Below are 12,487 nucleotides of genomic sequence, written 5' to 3' on the forward strand. Positions count from 1 at the left end.
TATACATATACCTTAGCCTTCTTTTTATTTTCTACTCCTTTGCTTCTCATCTCTCCACTTAAAAATGTTGAGCTTTTGCATCACCCATGTCCATGCCATCTCATCTCCATGGCCTCATGTTGCTCAACTCTTGTTTGTGGACTAAGCCTAACCTTTCATCTCACATGAAACACATTAGTACACAAATGTTGTTATTCAATACCAAAACATGAATAGGTCTCTCAATGATGAATCATTAAATCATCTTAGATGCTAGTTTGTGATGACTTTTTGTGATACATGACAAAAATATGTTGTTATGGATCATCAAATTTCTTGTACTGTTTGCATACTTGCAATGAAAGTGGGACTAATTAGAACGGTAATACATGTTGAAAGGACCATGACACCTAAGAGAGGGGGGTGAATTAGGCAACTTAAAATTGTACTTTTAACTATGGCCTCTAGTTCTAGCCATAGCAAAACCTATGCAATAAGATAAACTATCTAAATGTGTAACTATGGTTTTGCTTGTGTGTTGCTATCTCTACTGCAAAAGAGTTATGCAACATAGATTTCAATCCTATCAACTAGCCTATCCAACTAAGCTAGGAAAGGTAAAGCAAACAACCAAGATTGCAATGAAAATGCGGAAACTAAATATGAGATAGAGATGTAAACTCCCGTCGATGACTCCGGTATTTATACCAAGGTATCAAGAAGCTCATGCTTCCCCCTAGTCCTCGTTGGAGCCCCTCACAAGGAAGCCCTTGCAAAGGCCAAGCTCCCGATCGGGTAACTCCATGGATAGCCTCAGGGCCTACCCCACTGTGTAAGTGGGTCTCCAATGTGCCTTCTGGTAAGCCTCTCCTAAACCGCTCTCCACCATCTTCACTATCAAGCTTCTAGCTAAAACACCACAAACCTTGTTCCCTCCTTAGACGATGGCGGCCACATCACAAACGCGGTTGGTGTGGTCTTGCAAGACTTGCAAGACCCAGTCGAGTACAAGCACTGGTGCGTGCAAGCACCTTTGATTAAGAGGTATGCAAGCCTCACTAGCAACCTAGACCTAAGCCTAGAGCAAGAGCATATGAGCATGGTCTAACTAACCTAAGCACTTCGCAAAGCACCCTACGCTAATCATAAAGTGATCTTTAAGCCCTAGCATGTGGAGAGAATTGTGGTGTAGGAACAACACCCCTCTACCTTTCCCTTGTTCCCTCGCTTCTCATTTGGCCGGTTGGGGTAGTATTTATAAGCCCCAACTCAAAGGTAGCCATTGCAGTAGACGTTGCAGATCATATATGCATCGGACGCATCCGATGGTTATATGTAACCAGCGTTCGATGTAGGTAGCTGTTACAAGTAGCCGTTGCAGGTCATATATGCATCGGACGTGTCCGATGGTTATATGTAACCAGCAGTCCGATGAACGTAGCCAGTTGCGAGTCATATATGCAATGGACGCAAGTGAACAGTGCTAGGGTTGCATCCTGATGGTAGCCGTAGCAGGTAGTCGTAGCAAGTAGATGTTGTTGGTTATATATGCATCGGACAGCGTCTGATGGTTATATGTGACCAGTAGTCCAATGGTTGTTGTGTAGGTCCTATGTGACTTGTTTCTTCATGATCCTTGCAGTCCATCTCAGTCCCTAGCTTCCATGGCTTGAACTTTGCTTGATCATGTAGGTCTTCAATGTGTCTTGTGAGATGTTGATCTACGTCTGAAAGGGGACCGTGACACCTAAGAGGGGGGTGAATTAGGCAACTTAAAACTCTAACTCTAAACTATAGCCTCTTTTTCTAACCTTAGCAAAATCTATGCCAAAAGATAAACTATCCAAATGTGCAACTATGGTTTTGATAGTGTGTTTCTATCTCTACCGCAAAAGGAGTTATACAAACAATGTAAATGCGGAAGCAAAAGGGTAAGGTAGAGATAGGCAAACTCTCGTCGACGACTCTAGTATTTTTACCGAGGTATCGAGAAGCGTGCAAGCTTCCCCCTAGTCCTTATTGGAGACCCTCGCAAGGAATCCCTCACAAGGGCCAAGCTCCCAGTCGGGTAACTCCGTGGATAGCCTCGGGCCATCCCCACGCGCAAGTGGGTCTCTGACATACCTTCCAGTAAGCCTCTCTCGGACCGCTCCCCGTCATCTTCACTATCAAGCTTTTAGCCAAACCACCATGGGCCTTGGTCCCTTCGGTACACGGTGGTGGCCACACCACAAACACGGTTGGTGTGATCTCGTAAGACTACAAGCCCCCTCCAATATACAACAATGGTGCACACAAGCACCGAGTGGTAAGAGGTATGCAAACCTCACTAAACACTAGGCCTAAACCTAGAGCAAGCGCATAAGTGGTGGTCTAATCAACCTAAGCACTTCACAAAGCTCCTACGCTAATCACCTAATGAATCACTAAGCACTATGCGAGTAGAGATTACTAAAATGGTGTATCAACACTCTTGGTATGTTTCCTTAGCTCCACTCCTGTCAAATGGCCGGTTGGGGGGTCTATTTATAAGCCCCACTGAGAAAGTAGCTGTTGGGGATGAAACCTGCTTTTCTGCTACTGACCGGACGCTACTGTTGTCTTGACCGGACACGTCCGGTCAATCACAACGGTCATTTGATCTTCGGCGTGATCAACTGATCGGATGCTGATGGCATCCGGTCACATGCCACTGGACGCATTCGGTCGCAACTTTGCCGCTCTAGAACCTCTCTAGACTCGATCGGACGCTGCAGTTCCTACGTCCGGTCGATCACCTTCCAGCGTCCGATCAGCGCTGAGCTATTGTCGCGATAGTGAATAGTGTCATCATCGCGTCCAGTCACTTTTAGTCCTCAGCGTCCGGTCGCTGCTGCAGACACCTGCTGTTGCCGAGCTCTTGATCAGACGCGTACAGTCAATTATCCACCAGCATCTGGTCACCTCTGTGAGCACGTTTCTTCACGATCTTGCGTCCGGCTTGGTTCCTATCTTCGGGCTTGGACTTTGTTTGATATCTTGGGTCTTCTCTTATGCTTCTAGGGTCTTGCTTATGGTGTTGATCGTGGTATCACCATGTCGCCTTCGTCCAAGTCACGTCTTGCGCCCTATTGAACTACAAAACAATCACTTGCAAATTCATTAGTCCAATTTGGTTATGTTGGTCATCAAACACTAAAATCCAAAGTAAATGGGCCTAGGGTCCATTTTCCTGACAATCTCCCCCTTTTGGTGATTGATGACAACACAACCAAAACAAGCAAATAATAATTTTTTGGAATTTAAAACTATTTACTTGCTAGGATGCAATGCAAAGGGCAAGGTTATATGATGCTAAAAGATACCAATTGTAAAGCTAAAAGGTACCACATGTAAACATTTTTGGAAACTTATCTTGCCCTTGCAAATGTCCCCATGTGACATTATGGATTTAAGCCTCGCTTTTGGTCCTACAAATTCTCCTTATTACATAGACTAATCCATAATCCACTATTCCTCCCTTTCTCAGGACCATTACCACTTGTAAATTATTATGATCGGGCTTGCTTTTGGTCCTATAAATTCTCCCTCTTTGGAATCAAACACAAAAAAGGAAGGCATTATTAGCACAAGGGAGGGTCAAACTTTGTGAACCTTTGTATGTGGAGTGGAATAGGTCACAACATTTGACTCACATTACATAGACTAAGCTCCACCTAAATATATGCATACATATGATGGGGAATGTAATTTATACATAATTGGAAAATTAATGCTCAAGGGAGTTTAATCTATATAATGCATGGAGAAAGCATATATATATCAAAGTGAAATCTACATGATGATATCGGTTTAGAAATACCACATGTTGAAGCCAATTTGATTTATACCACTTGCAATATGTGGTGGATATTTGAAGTATGATGCTTAACTCTGGGGACTCAATTTTCCTTGCAATGAGACTACTACACACATAATAAGCTTGAAGAGGTGTTAGTCTCAAAGCATCCAACTTGTAGAGTAACCTCCCCCTAAATTTGTCCACACAAGCATGGAATACTTGTAGGAGACATGCACATTGATTTTAGAATAAAAAATATCACTTAAAAGATGACATCACATGAATGTGAGAATCATTTTCTAAGGTGATATTCGGGAGAAATTATCTATAATTTGGACTTTGGCACATATTAGATGAACTATTGTAAAACAAGCTATGTGCCGTGCTCCTAAATAATTTAAACCATGTAGGTTTGCTCCAAGGGTTAAGAATGAAACCAAGCAAGCCTACCATAAGATATACCTAGTGTATGCAAGACAAAATATTAAACATGCAAATGCAAACCTAGGCATGAAAAGGAACTAGATGTCAATTGAGATTGCAAGAATTTGAATCTTGATACCAATTGTAAGAGATACCAATTGAAAAAAATTACATCTAGTTATCTAACATGGAAAGGGGAATTTGGGTCCATAGTATTCACTAACCCACTTGGCAATTACCATGATCCAATGTGATGCACCCCGATGAAATGCACCCATACTTTGCCAAGTCTCCTAAATTCCCTAAAGTCCATTGGACTTCTCACTTTCCTTTCGAGATCCAAACCTTCTTGGTGCTCTTCATATTTGAAATGATCTTTTTTGACAACCAAAAGCGTTTGACCCCATTGTTGGCTTGCTTGTTCACCTTGATGGCCACCACCTTGTCATTTTTATTCTCCTTTAACAAGTATGGTGTGGAGGCCTTCTTGTCCACCTTGTTGGTGTAGGTGTTGGAGAGCTTGCTTGTTTGCTTTTTGTTTTTCTCTTTCTTCTTAGTTCCTCCCTCATTCTTCACCTTGCACTCATAGGACTTGTAACCTTCCTTGTGGCACACATAGCAAACCACTGGTTTGTCCTTCATCAAGCTTCTTCACTCCCTTGACGGTGTTATCTTGATGAAGATGAGCTTGCTCTGTCTTGCCTTTCACTTGAGTAAAGTCCTTGGTGAGGCGAGCCACTTCTTGCTTGAGTTGCTCATTCTCCATTGTGACCTCTTGTGTGCATGTTTCTATAACAACTTTCTCAACATAAATTTGGTTGTACAAGAGTGAGTCTAAACATAAATCATTACAAGAAGTAGAGGCATCCTTTTTAGGCATGTCAAAAATTGAACCTTTCTTTTTAGGTGCCTCGGTGGGGGTTGTACCGACTGGCCTCAATATTAGCAACTTTATTAGTTAGCTCATCACAATGTTTGCACATGGTTTCTATTTTAGCAAGCAAACTTTTATAAGCATCTTGTGAGCTAGCTAACTTTTTCTTTAATTTTTTATTTTTCTTTACAAGTTGCTCATCATTGATTGTGCATGCACTTGTTGTTGCACTAGCCTCAAGTTGCTCAATTTTAGTAGATAGCTCCATATTAAGATTGGCAAAAGTTTCATATTATTTAACCAAAGTAGCATAAGCTTGTTGTGAGCTATCTAGTTTTTCTTTTAATTTTTCGAAGCTTCTTTTGTTGACTAGTGCAAACTTTAGCAAAGTTAAGATTTTCTTGCATAATTTCATCATAAGAAGGTAGCTCATCATCCCTGATGAGGACATGACACTCATGCATATAACCATGTTTGGTGCATGGTATGTAGGGGTAGGAGGCCAGCAAGGGTGTCCAAGTCAAGAAGGAGGTCCGAGGCTAATTCGGTTTGAATCCCCGAGGTGGAGGCCCAAAGCAACTCAAGTTTGAGTCTGCCTCGGCCTCCTAGGACCAGTCTGCCTTAAACTGGTCACCCAAGGACGTATCCAGACTCTGTTTTCAACGATCCATATATGGTTGCAAAGCTAATTTGATAAGGAAGCCAATCCAAGTTGTCTCACGTCAAAAGGCCTTTGGAATCAACAGGAATCGTCGAAACAAGTCAGCAGTCCAGAATCTATCAGGGTGTTGCGACATCGTCTTTTGGTTCGTTGGACCATGTATTATGTTTGGGCCCATTAGGGGGCGCGTCCAGGGGGGTAACGCCCAAGACTCTATAAATAGCAGCCGTTGCTCTCCTTAGGGTTTGGGTTTTATTTAGTTCTTAATTTCCTTGTGAAACAGACATCATTTTGCTACAATTATATCGCCAAGGCTGCTTGCTGTGAACTAGGTCCCTAGTTCTTGATCTTGTTCGCCTCTGGCGATTAGTCCTTTCGAATAAAAACTTGAACTCCTTTTCATTATCATAAGCCTCATATTTATTTGTAATTTTAGATTGCGTTCATCTCGTTCTTGCTTGTGTTCTCGATTCGCTCGTAGGAAAGCCTTCGCAGCGAGGTCAATCGCGTTCGCGTGGTTGATAACCAATGGAGCAGTGGTGTAACGGTTATGGGGGTCTGAATCAGTCTTGGTTCGAAGCCTAGATCATGAACGTCGAGTCTCCACCAATCGATGCTATCATACCTTTTGAAGATCGGGCCTTGTCTACATCAATCACTACCACTATCATTTTCACTATCACTGGGGATAGACTTTTTATTACCTCATGCCATAAGGCACACACTGTGAGGTGCTTGATGATGAGTGCTTGTGCCCTTGTCTCTTGTGATGGTCTTCTTTTTCACTTGAAGAATTATCCCATGACCTTATTGATGTGAGGGCTTTGTCCTTGCATGCCTTCTTCTTTTTCTTGGGTGTGGGCTTGTTTGGACAAACTTCCACAAAGTGCCCAACTCGCCGCATCCATAGCATCCTTTTTTTCTTTGCTCATTTCTTTGATTGGTGAAGATGAGATCTTAAATTTGGATGGGCACACCCTTGATATTGAGCCTTTGGATCATCTCCTCCACCTTGTTGATAAGTTTGATTGATTCTTCATCAAGATCGGAGGTGGAGGAGGAAGATTGATCATCATCTTCTTCTTCTTCTTCTTCTTCTTCTTCTTCATCATTCATCATCATCATCTTCACTTGAGGAGCTTGAGCTTGAGCTTGTCTCAACTTACTTGCCCTTCATCTTCTTTTTGTCACTACATGTGAGAGCTTTGCCTTTGATTGAAAAAGAGGCTTCTTCTTGACCCATCTTGCATGACATTTCAAATGCCACTAACTTGCCAATGGCTATGGTCGGGGTCATAGTGCTCAAGTCCTCCATGTTGTGAAGGATGATGATGATGATGCTTGTATATTTCTTTTGTGGTAGCACGGAGATGATCTTCCTCACGATGTCTGCATCATCTAGCTTTGTTAATCCTATTGAATGGAGCTCATTGATAATTAGATTCAAACGAGGATACATATCACGAACAAGCTCATCATAATTTATTTTAAAGGAATCATAATTTTATTTAGCTAGACAATGTTTTTGCTCACGGAACATTAGTTGTGCCGTCATAAAGCTCTTGGAGTTTTAACCAAATTTTATGTGCCATATTTAAAGTGAACACTTGGTTAAACACATCTATGCTAAAAGATTCAAACAAGCAATTTTTAGCTCTAGCATTAAAATGAATTTCTTTTTCTTCACTCTTTGTGGGTTTATCAGGATTCTTAATGGGTTTCATCCCATCATGAGTGACTCTCCAAACACCCAAATCTATCACCTCAAGGCAACAAGTCATTCTAGCTTTATAGTAGGGGAAGTTAGTGCCGTCAAAGTGCGGAGGCCTAGAGGTATCTATCCAAACCAATCTAAATAGCGTCGGCTCAACGGCGGTGAAGCCAAAGGTCCAAATTGAGCCAACCGGCTCTGATACCAATTGAAAGGGGACCGTGACTGCCTAAGAGGAGGGTGAATTAGGCAACTTAAAACTCTAACTCTAAACTATGGCCTCTTTTTCTAACCTTAGCAAAACCTATGCAAAATGATAAACTATCCAAATGTGCAACTACGATTTTGCTAGTGTGTTGTTATCTCTACCACAAAAGGAGTTATGCAAACAATATAAATACGGAAGCTAAAGGGTAAGGTAGAGATAGGCAAACTCCCGTCAACTGACTCTGGTATTTTTATCAAGGTATCGAGAAGCGCGTAAGCATCCCCCTAGTCCTTGTTGGAGCCCGTCGCAAGGAATCTCTCGCAAGGGCCAAGCTCCCGATCGGGATAACTCTGTGGATAGCCTCGGGCCTTCCCCACGTGCAAGTGGGTCTCTGACATACATTCCGATAAGCCTCACCCGAACCGCTCCCCGCCATCTTCACTATCAAGCTTCCAGCCAAACCGCCGCAGGCCTTGTTCCCTTTGGTACACGGTGGCGGCCACACCACAAACATGGTTGGTGTGATCTTGCAAGACTATAAGCCCCTCAGATGTACAACAATGGTGCATGCAAGCACCGAGTGGTAAGAGGTATGCAAACCTCACTAAACACTAGGCCTAAATCCTAGAGCAAGCGGATAAGCGGTGGTCTAATCAACCTAAGCACTTCGCAAAGCACCTACATTAATCAACTAATGAATCACTAGGCACTATGCAAGGGGAATGGTGTATCAACACTCTTGGTAGTTTCCTTAGCTCCACTCCTGTCAAATGGCCGGTTGGGGGGTCTATTTATAAGCCCCACTGAGAAAGTAGTTGTTGGGGGACGAAACCCGCTTTTCTGCTACTGACTAGACGCGTCCGGTCACTCACAACGACCATTTGATCTTTGGCGCGATCAACTGATCGGACGCTGATGGCGTCCGGTCACATGCCACCAGACGCGTCCGGTCGCAACTTCGCCGCTCTAGAACCTCTCTGGAGTCGATCGAACGCTGCAGTTCCTGCGTCCGGTCGATCACCTTCCAGCGTCCAGTCAGTGCTGAGCTGTTGTCGCGACATTGAACAATGTCATCGTCGCGTCTAGTCACTTTTAGTCCTCAGCGTCCGGTCGGTACTGTAGACGCCTGCTGTTGTCGAGCTCTAGATCGGACGTGTCCGGTCAATTATCCGTTAGCGTCCGGTCACCTCTGTTAGCATGTTTCTTCGTGATCTTGCGTCCGGCTTGGTTTCTATCTTTATGCTTGAACTTTGCTTGATATCTTGGGTCTTCTCTTGTGCTTCTAGGGTTTTGCTTATGGTGTTGATCGTGGTATCACCATGTTGCCTTCGTTCAAGTCACGTCTTGCACCCTATTGAACTACAAAACAATCACTTATAAATTCATTAGTCCAATTTGGTTGTGTTGGTCATCAACACCAAAATCCAAAGTAAATGGGCCTAGGTCCATTTTCCTTACAATGTCGCCTTTGTTCAATCCACGTTTGCAACCTATTGAACTATAAAATAAACACTTGCAAACATATTAGTCCAATTTGATCTTGTTGATCATCAAACACCAAAATAAATGGACCGATGCTTCATTTTCCTTACACATGCTATCAGTCTTCTCAATTCACTTGTACATAGAACTTACAATTGCACATTGTTACGGAAATTTCCCTTGACTAGTTTGAAACTAAAACCATCAGAAAATAGGCAAAAGTTGCAAGGAAATAGGGAAAACATTAATTTCCTTAAGGCTATATTTTTTTTGGAATATATGAACTGGGCTTACTTCGTGGAAAAACATGGGTGTAATGTCCACTTCAAGCCTATATCCTCTCGCACTCATATTTGGATGACACATATTATCTTGTTAACTTTAAAATTGAATCGAGAAAACGCATAAGCTTTGCAATTTCACTTCTTGGTGGAATGTCTCTGTGTGCGTACATGCATTTTGTTTGACCCACTAAACATTAGAACCCAGGCCTCTTCTCAGGTCACTTATGTTTTGATAAGTTATTTTCCTGATTCTGTTATCAGTTCTGGCAATTGTGCTTGGATACAAATTTTACATGATAGAATGGAATAGGTACTGCGACCAGGGTCTCCGTGTGTCCCTCCATCCAGTAGGCATTAAAACAAAGAGATATATGCACTAGTAGAGAATAGACCTTTGATCCTCGGTCCAAAATGGGCTCTAGTCCCAGAAATTTTTTGCCTTCGGGACTAGAAATACCTTTAGTCCCGGTTGGTGGCTCCAACCGGGACTAAAGGTCCCTGCCCAACGGCTACTGCGCCAGACAGAGGTGGCAGAGACCTTTAGTCCTGGTTGGAGCCACCAACCAGGACTAAAGGTATACTTTTACTCCCGATTGGTGGCTCCAACCGGGAGTAAAGGTCTACTCCCGGGCCGTGGCTGCGCCCAGGGTTGGAAAGTTACCTTTAGTCCCAGGTTGGAGCCACCAATCGGGACTAAATGTTCTCCCTTTATATATCGGTCCGTCTCCTTCTTCCTCCCCGAGCCCGAGCTCAGCACATTTTGAAGCTCACTACACTAGTGTTCTTGCTTCCTCCCTCCCTCCATTGTTCCTCCATCCATTCTTCGATTCCTCCGTCGATTTCTTCGATTGCCTCCATCGATTCTTCAGTTGTAAAGGTTACCAATCTCATACTCTCATTTTTCACCATTGTCTTATGTTATTTTGTTCACTATATATATATGGTTCTTTATTGTGGTTTTTTTTCATTTGTAAGCAATTTGAGCTCAAAATCACTTCAAGCTTTCATATTTACATGAAAGAAGGTTAAAGTATATATAAATATAAACTTAGAAAATAGTTAGAAAATTATAGCAAATCCGTACTAGTTGAACTTGCTGGACCGTGTTCAGCTCGGCGAGCATGTTCTCTAGCCGAGCAGGTAACGGACAGTCAAGGAGGAGCTTTGATTCTACGAGGGAGAGCGGCAACGGTCGTGGAAGACCGTGTTCCCTTCCTCGTAGAATCAAAGCTCTTCCGTGGCCAAGTACGGTGCCGTCCGGTGGAGAAATGCTCGCCGAGATGATCACGTAAGCAAGTTCAACTAGTACGGATGATTATTTATTCACATGTCCCGATATCGTCGCAGTAGTCTATCAATCACCGTACCCAAATGTAGTATATATATAAATATAAACTTAGAAAATAGTTAGAAAATTATAGAAAATCCGTACTAGTTGAACTTGCAGACCGTGTTCATCTCGGCGAGCATGTTCTCTGCCGAGCGGTAATGGACGTCAAGGAGGAGCTTTGATTCTATGAGGGAGAGCGACAATGGTCGTGGAAGACCGTGTTCCCTTCCTCGTAGAATCGGAGCTCTTCCTTGACCAAGTACGGTGCCATCCGGTGGAGAAATGCTCGCCGAGATGATCACGTAAGCAAGGTCAACTAGTACGGATGGTTATTTATTCACATGTCCCGATATCGTCGCAGTAGTCTGTCAATCACCATACCTAAACGTAGTATATATAAATATAAACTTAGAAAATAGTTAGAAAATTATAGAAAATCCGTACTAGTTGAACTTGCGGACCGTGTTCATCTCGGCGAGCATGTTCTCTGCCGAGTGGTAACGGATATCAAGGAGGAGCTTTGATTCTATGAGGGAGAGCGACAACGGTCGTGGAAGACCGTGTTCCCTTCCTCGTAGAATCGGAGCTCTTTCTTGACCAAGTACGGTGCCGTCCGGTGGAGAATTGCTAGCCGAGATGATCACGTAAGCAAGGTCAACTAGTACGGATGGTTATTTATTAAAACATGTTTTTGAGCTATAATGTATTAAAAAAATGAGTATAGAGATCTAGATAATTTTATAGTTTCTTAATTTTATTTGTTTATAAAAGGAGAAATTTATAGTGTATTAAAAAATGAGTATAGAGAGTAGATGGCAACTGCTTCCGGGTCCTCGGCCTCTCATGGGTTTCCAAAGCGACTTAGGCTGCGCCTCCCTCTCATTTCATGCGGCAAGTGTCGTGATGAGACGAAGATTGTGATGGAGTACCGAGTGAAGAAGGAGGGTCCCAACAAGGATCGTATCTTCTACAAGTGTCCAGATCGCAATGTGAGTTATTTTATCGTATTTAATGATTATGGTTAGTTTATACCTATTTTCATGATGGTTGTGATTAAAGTTCTAATTTTTTGTTTTAATTTCAGTGGGATGGCAATGGACAATGTTTAGGCTTCTACTAGGAGGAAGAGTATGTTGAACTCATGCAAAAATATCTTGCACAACAGGTAGATACGGCGGCTAATGAGGCAGTGATCCAGCCGAAGAAGCCCAAAGATGTTGCACAATCGGGGGATCTGTCTGTTTTAGTTGAGATTGGTCCGGCAAATCCTTGTGCTCCTGAAATGTATTTTAGCTTTAGTTCTTTTAGTGGTAGTTGAGATTGTCTACATTGTAGCGATGCTTTCATAAATTTGTATCTTTTGTGGTGGCACGCATGTTGTATAAATAATTAATTATGATCTAGGTTTTAATATGGTATTTATGTCATGTAATGCAGATGAGCCGGCATTGGATGTATAATGCTGATCGCCGCTCCCAAGAGTTCATTGACGGCGTGCATTCTTTGTTACGTGCGGCCGAGGCAAATAAACGCGGTGGTTTCATGTGCTGCCCATGTGCCATATGTAAGAATATGGTGGAATATCCTTGCTTAAGGACTCTTCATTCACACTTGTTCAAGTCGGGTTTCATGCCAAACTATATTTGTTGGACAAAGCACAGAGAAACCGGTGTTGTAATGGAAGAAGGTGAAGAAGAACAATGGGACGACAATGA

This window comes from Miscanthus floridulus, chromosome 13 (genome assembly GCF_019320115.1).
Source record: "Miscanthus floridulus cultivar M001 chromosome 13, ASM1932011v1, whole genome shotgun sequence".
Taxonomy (NCBI): domain Eukaryota; kingdom Viridiplantae; phylum Streptophyta; class Magnoliopsida; order Poales; family Poaceae; genus Miscanthus; species Miscanthus floridulus.